Raw genomic sequence first — 7208 nt, 5'->3', positions numbered from 1 at the left:
TGCATTTTCTACAAACAGCAGTTTAGTTCCGGAAAAATCAATTTGTAAATGTGCGACCTTTTTAAAAATTTGATTTCTCATGATCTATTTGACCAATTTCAATCCAACTTTGTATTCGCCACTCAAAATTTCCTTCTCTAAAATTATGCACAAATTTGTATATTTTAGAGTTTAAATATTTTTTTTCACTGTTATTAAATAAAATAATAAAAAATAATAAATAGTTATTCAATATTCTTTTTCGAATGAAAATATTCTTGCATGAAAGAATTTTATAATTGTATGCGAAATTGTTTCGATTCGTTCAAGAAGTTCTTGAGATATGCCGAAATACTCAAGAAGTAAAATTAAAGTTAAGGTGTTCTAACTTTCGATCGCTCTCCTAACCACGTTATGGGTACAATATTTCCCAGATTACGGCTTCTCTCCGTTAAAAATCTAACTCCTGCATAAAAAGGTAGGAATTCAGACTGATTCATGCTGATCCAACATGAGAAAAAGCCCAAATTGTTCCTGAGAACCAACAATGTATAGTTGGAACCATCACGGATCGTAGTGGATTGTTTGTCCATGAGAGTCAAACTTCTCTTGATGGTTAAGCATTATAGTATTAAAGCAACATTTTCCATCATGAAAAGATGGTTTGTTGGCATATCAAAAATCATAAACACGTAATGGAAAATGCTGGATGATGGTAACCATCAAATGATGTTGGACCATCATGAATTGCACTGAAACTAACAGAATCCGTCAAAATTTTTTGATTCGACCATCAAGAATTTCGACTTGGGTACCTTTCTTAGACGTTCTTTTAATTCATAATTGAGAGGAAATTCCTATCGCTTTTTATCGGAAACCATTTTTGGCTACCCTCCATTCCCATAACCTTTCATCGCATTCCCATAATCCAGTGTTTCCCAAAGTGTGGTGCGCGTACCCCCAGGGGTATGGGAACAATTTAGAGGGGGTACGTTCTTATGCGAAATGCAACAAACGAAAATTTCAAAACATTTTATTGAAAAAAACAAAGCTAGCCACGAAAATGTACGATTACAGGCTATTTTTTTGCAGAGTATAGAAATAATTATGTTTAAAATAATTATATTTTGAAGAGTAATAAAAATAAATATATTTTTAAAAAAATACTTTCATTTTTTTTTTATTAGTGGTACACAGCGTTTCGAAAAATTTAGAAAGGGTACACAAAAGTCATAAGTTTGCGAAACACTGCCATAATCAAAATATAGCAGCCTTACACACGCTTGTTACCGTGCTTCTAAAATTTATTTCAATTATAATCTCCCCGATGAAGAATTTGTATTTGCATGATAATTTTTGTATTTCAGGAATTCTAAGGTAGATTTTCGACNAGACATTAAAGGAACTAAAATAATCGATGATAAAAAAAAATTGTTCGGAATAAAGTATTGTCTGAAATTATAAGACAATAATTTTTCAAATAAATCAAAGGTAATGAAAATTGGATGCAAAGATGAATTATATATGGGGCAATCCATACAAAATTTACACCTATGATACAAAAATGATATAATTTATTTTTTTATTGTTCTTTATTGAAAATAAATCGACACGTATTTTTGCGTTTTTGTTTAAATTGCATATTTTTGACTATACGAATTTTTGAAAATTTCGCTTTTTTGAGCACACGACTTTGCAAGTTATTTTTTAACGTATTGTCATCCGACAACAAAAATATTTAAATACACTTTCTTGAAGCGATTTTTCTCAAACATTAAGAAAATCAACATTAAAATATAAAATTTTTTGTTTTTGACATAAAAAAATTCATTTTTTGAAAAAAAACAGCTTTTTTTTGCAATTTGGACATCTTTGATTTTTTTTATATTTCGTCAGTGAGAAGTATAATCAATATTAATTCCAAGTTTTTGGAATGGTAAGACACTTTGTTCGAAAGATATAAACAAGACAGTTACATTTACAGATTGTTATGTACAAGGTACTTTTAATTACAGAAAAGAAACCATTTAACATCTTGTTAAGATTTAAGTCAGATTTGTTGCTTGAGGTACAATTGACACTCAAATATTAGTTTCTAAAATCAACTTCTGAATCAATAAATAATGTTTTCTAAAAAGTTCAATTTTTTTAAGTAATACGTAATAAAAGTTTTACTTTGTAAAATAATTAAAAATAGTATGCTTTATTTCGTGCAACGATAAAGGCCCTAAAGTAGAAGTGCTCAATAGAGCAATAAGTGTCCTTGTAGAACAATTTATGACGAACTCTATATGAAAATTTATATTCTGTCAGTAACTAAAAAGTAGATATTTATTTATAGTTAAAAATTAAACTAATTAACATTCTTTGTTTTAAAATTTTAGAGTTCAAAATCGAAAATTTATTTCAAAAAATGAAATTAATTAAGATGAGACTTTCTAGTCTATATTTGATGTTAGTTGCAGGCAAAGTTGCATTAGTGCTTTTTGCGTCCGGGGTTCAAACAGCTGTTACAACAAGTGTGCAACGCTAGTTTAGGCAGAGAACTTAAAGTCGGGCCTCTATTTTACGAAGTTGCTAAGTTTCGATAAAAAGTTCGTTGTATGGAAAATTCATTAAACAGAAAATCCCCATTTGAAATACTTAACCAACACAAAGCAGGTTTTAAATTCATAAACACCAGACATAGTTAAAATAGCAATTGATACACCTTTATCTTGTAAACTAATAACTACTATTTATTTTATAAATCTTAACCATAAAAGAAATCTGCATGAAAAGCAAGAATAGAACAAAACATTATCCAGTGTTACATTATAATGCTGTTTATATTTTCAACTAATAAAAGCTAAATTTATGCATTTTAAAAATATAGCTGCATGTATTATAAAAGTAATTTTAAACATACATTACCACATGCGTTCTTAAGTTTAATTGCTACTGATTAAGTCAGTTAATTTTGTCTGAGTTTTACGTTTGAAGAAGTGTTTTTTTTTCTCATAATAGGTCTCGCATTGCACCAGAAACTCCTTCAGGCGTATTCTCCTCAGACTGTAATTCCCGTCGAATTGTTTCATACGATTCTTACATTTCATCTTATGAAGGTTTGTTGATTTTTTTCCTCATTTCCGTCATCATTTTCCTCCCAATTTATGACTGTATTGTTTTTATTTTCACACTTTCCGAAATATTCGATTTAATTAATGTTTCTGTTGTTGCAGCTTCAGAATCAATTAAAAAAATCATTAATCAATGCATCATCATTAATTTCGTGGTTCTCTCTTAGCTGTACCCATATTTTTTTTAGTCATCTAAAGGAATATCATCCTCGTCCTTCGCACTTCCCGAATTCTTCGAGTTGATTAAGAATCCAGCTTTAGCAAAACTGTTGCAAATAGTGCGATCTGTAACATCATAGTTCCATGCTTTAGAAATTTTTGTTACGATTTCTCAGAAATTGATTTTTGGCACGGATTCCTGTATGAAATGCAAATAAAAAGAGAAAGGGATTTTACAGGGATTTACCCACCCGCTTACTGACCGCAGCATGACTTCCGCGTTCTACTGGAAACCCTGTCTTTACGATCAAATCACTGCGGGACACAAATTGTTATAACATAAAAATATATCTTGTATATGTTCTTCTATCTTGTACAAGACATAATAGCCCATTTTGCTGCTCTTGTGGGACGTAAATAAAATACCTATCTACGTAATACAAAACATTCATTAAACTTGCTAGAACGTTCAAATATTAAATAACTTTTAGATTGGATCACAACAGCACTTATAAATTGCTGTTTAGTATTTTGATAAAATTATATGACGTCACTATAAAGAAGCAGTTAACAACTCAACTCTGCGTTCGATAAATTCTTTAATATTTGTTGATACTTAAAAGCAAAAGTGCTCCAAAAAGTTCGAATTTTTATTTGAAATATTCGTATTTTTTCAAATATATCATTATTAATTTAGAGTAAGAATGAAGTGGATATCAAAGCTTATGTGAGTGTAAATTTTCTGTTTAATATATAAGTTCTAGATTTATTACTGTAAACAATTTTACTGAATCTTTCACAATGACATGTAATCAAATAAATGATGTTATTGACACAAAACAATAATACCCCGTTTAAAAATCTTTTATTGATGTTTTCTCGTTACGTCATTTTTTATTTATGCGACAACAGCAAATAATTTTATTACTTCGTGAAAGAATTTCATAAATTAAGTTGAACTAATATCACCCAAAGTCTTCAGATCTGATGTTCTGTTTCTGGTAAAATTGTATGGGAAAAATATACTTGAGGGTGCCCCTTGACGAAATTGGCGACTTATGTTTGGCGCCATATTTGTTTGCCCGGAACGCCGTGGTAAACCACAAACAGGACATTTATATCTATTACTAATTAAACCTTCATTCATACACCAGTCAATCACTGTTTTAGGGAAAAATATACTTGAGGGTGCCCCTTGGCGACTTATGTTTGGCGCCATACTTGTTTGCCCGGAACGCCGTGGTAACCCACAAACAGGACATTTATATCTATTACTAATTAAACCTTCATTCATACACCAGTCAATCACTGTTTTATTTTCATTGTTATTAAAATCGTACAGAAGCTTAAGATTTATCTTATTGATAGTATTCATTTTTAGTACCAGAAGCAAACATAACCTTACCAGCCGGCATTCAAAGTAGAACTAACGGATCTCTGAAATTTCATTTAAAAATTCATTTAAAGACAACGCTAAATTCTAAACTTATCAGAATCACGATTAAAATCTAAACCAATCAGAATCACGATTGGTTTTCAACATCGCCCAGCTTGGCGATCAATCGCGATCGCAACTTGGCGGGGGCACCCTCAAGTATAGTCTATCCAATTGTATTTGCTACCAATTTTAAAATTAAAATGTTTTTCGAAATGACGAGTAAACCTTAAAATAAATTTCCACACTTAAACATCACTGGTGTCAATATTAGACTTTTACAGCCCCCTGAAACGGAAGTTTTTCTTATGAAATTATAAAATTAAAGGCGTTCATTTGTTTATTTATAACAAAAGAATATCCCGTTCAAATCCCGCCTTGGATGCATATTTGTTCTCTCATTGTGCTATCTATTCTTCAATTTGAAAAACAGTTATACTCTGACAACTATATAGCCTGTGTGCTTTTGAAGCCAAGTTAAGAAATGAAATTGATTTTTTTTCTAAATGAAAATTTTTGTGGGTACTTATCTGTTTTGGGGGTTGTTAAAAACCTATTATTACAGAACCCAATACTACCATATCATTTCCACGATTAGTAGGCATCGCTGCAACAAATAATGAGTGGTTTTATATGGATAAGTACTTTTCTATCAATGTTTCATTAAGGAACGTTAAAAGCTTCTTTTTTCGGCACCATTATTTATAACAGGGCTATTCTTAGACAAATCCTACCGTTAAACACTCTTGAGCTTAAAAGTAGCGGGTTCGTATCCTTGGATGTATATTTGTGTTGTCCCTTTATAATCTGTGCTATTTGTTCTTCCATTGTGCTCATAAGCCGTTCTGTGTCTTCAGCACACAAGCCTGCTTATGTATGTGAATAAATAAATAAATATGCATTATGAAGTAGATATTTGGTTCATGTAAATGACCCAAAAAAAACTGATGTAAAGATATGTTGAAGCCTTGTTAATGTATGTACTCGTTAATGTATGTACCTCGTTAATAATACGTACTAACTTTGTCTAACATTGAATCATATTTAAAAAATCTCTTAATAGTTATAAAATTCTTCCTATGAATTTATGGTCTACGTATCAAAAAATGCTATTTTAATACATTTTAAATCTGTTACATTATTANCCGTTAAACACTCTTGAGCTTAAAAGTAGCGGGTTCGTATCCTTGGATGTATATTTGTGTTGTCCCTTTATAATCTGTGCTATTTGTTCTTCCATTTGACAAGTGCTCATAAGCCGTTTTGTGTCTTCAGCACACAAGCCTGCTTATGTATGTGAATAAACAAATAAATATTCATTATGAAGTACATTTTTGGTTCGTGTAAATGACCCAAAAAAAAAACTGATGTAAAGATATGCTGAAGCCTTGTTAATGTATGTACTCGTTAATGCATGTACCTCGTTAATAATACGTACTCACTTTTTCTAACATTGAATCATATTTAAGAAAATCTCTTAATAGTTATAAAATTCTTCCTTTGAATTTATGGTCTACATATCAAAAAATGCTATTTTAATACATTTTAAATCTGTTACATTATTAAAGAGTACATGTATAAGGTAGGTAGATAGATACTTTATTTACGTCCACTAGAGCAGCACAATGGGCTATTGGAGACTGTCTGGGAAACATCTCTGAGAATGATCCGAAGACATGCCATCGCAATTTTGTTGGTAGTCCGGCGATCTGCTTGCGAAGTGAAGCACTTTACGGTAGAACATGTTTAACGAGGACCGATACCTCACACCCTTGGTCTCTACGCAATCTGATCGCAGTGGTCACCCACCCACTTAGTGACTGCAGCCAGTGATGTTCCTTAGTGTTTTACTAGGAACCGTATCTTTACGATATGCGGGACGTACTTGCAAAAATCTATTTAAAATGTTCTTTTATGGCAGTTTCTGTTTTTAATAATTCCCGACGTATAAATAAGATTTCAACATTTCATATTTTGTTCAGTATTTATATTCATTTGTGGATTTATTTTGTCCATAGAGTTGAGTACTGAAATGGTGATTGAATTTGCCGATATGTACCTACCCTATAAACAGAGAACCGAATCTTTGATTTAGCTCTGTTTGCTGAAAAGACTTGATTCGAAAATAAAATCGCCAATTCGCATATTTTAATTTTTGATTTTAAAATAATTCGTTGATTCGTTTTAAAACAGTTTTATTACCTAACATCTAAAACTATTTCAGGTGTTAGTAAAGAGTACTATATATACAAATACTAATATAAACTATATTAAGTTACTATGTATTTCGAATCAACTAATAATCATTTTTTATCGATTCTAAATTTAAATTAATTTATTCAACTAGTTATTTCGTCGCAGATTGAATTTTGTGGTAGCAAATTCATATTTATATGTAAAAAAACTATCAAAACCTGACAAATCATTATCGAGATTAGTCCAACAGTAGTTGTACTAGAAAACCGAAAAGCGTTTCTAATAATCTTTCATTTTCCACCAGTCATCGCTTTTGAGTT

At 30.8% G+C, this 7208-nt stretch overlaps 1 protein-coding gene across 2 annotated transcripts in view; it reads left to right on the top strand.

The window, feature by feature from the left end:
• The window catches only part of LOC107446111 (eukaryotic translation initiation factor 4 gamma 3), a 147405-nt gene that overhangs the window by 69751 nt on the left and 70446 nt on the right, over positions 1-7208 (top strand). The window lies entirely within an intron of this gene.

This window comes from Parasteatoda tepidariorum, chromosome 2 (assembly GCF_043381705.1).
Source record: "Parasteatoda tepidariorum isolate YZ-2023 chromosome 2, CAS_Ptep_4.0, whole genome shotgun sequence".
In the NCBI taxonomy this organism is placed as follows: Eukaryota; Metazoa; Arthropoda; class Arachnida; order Araneae; family Theridiidae; genus Parasteatoda; species Parasteatoda tepidariorum.
The sequence above is the reverse complement of the archived record's forward strand: the minus strand, read 5'-3'. Positions and strand labels throughout refer to the sequence as shown.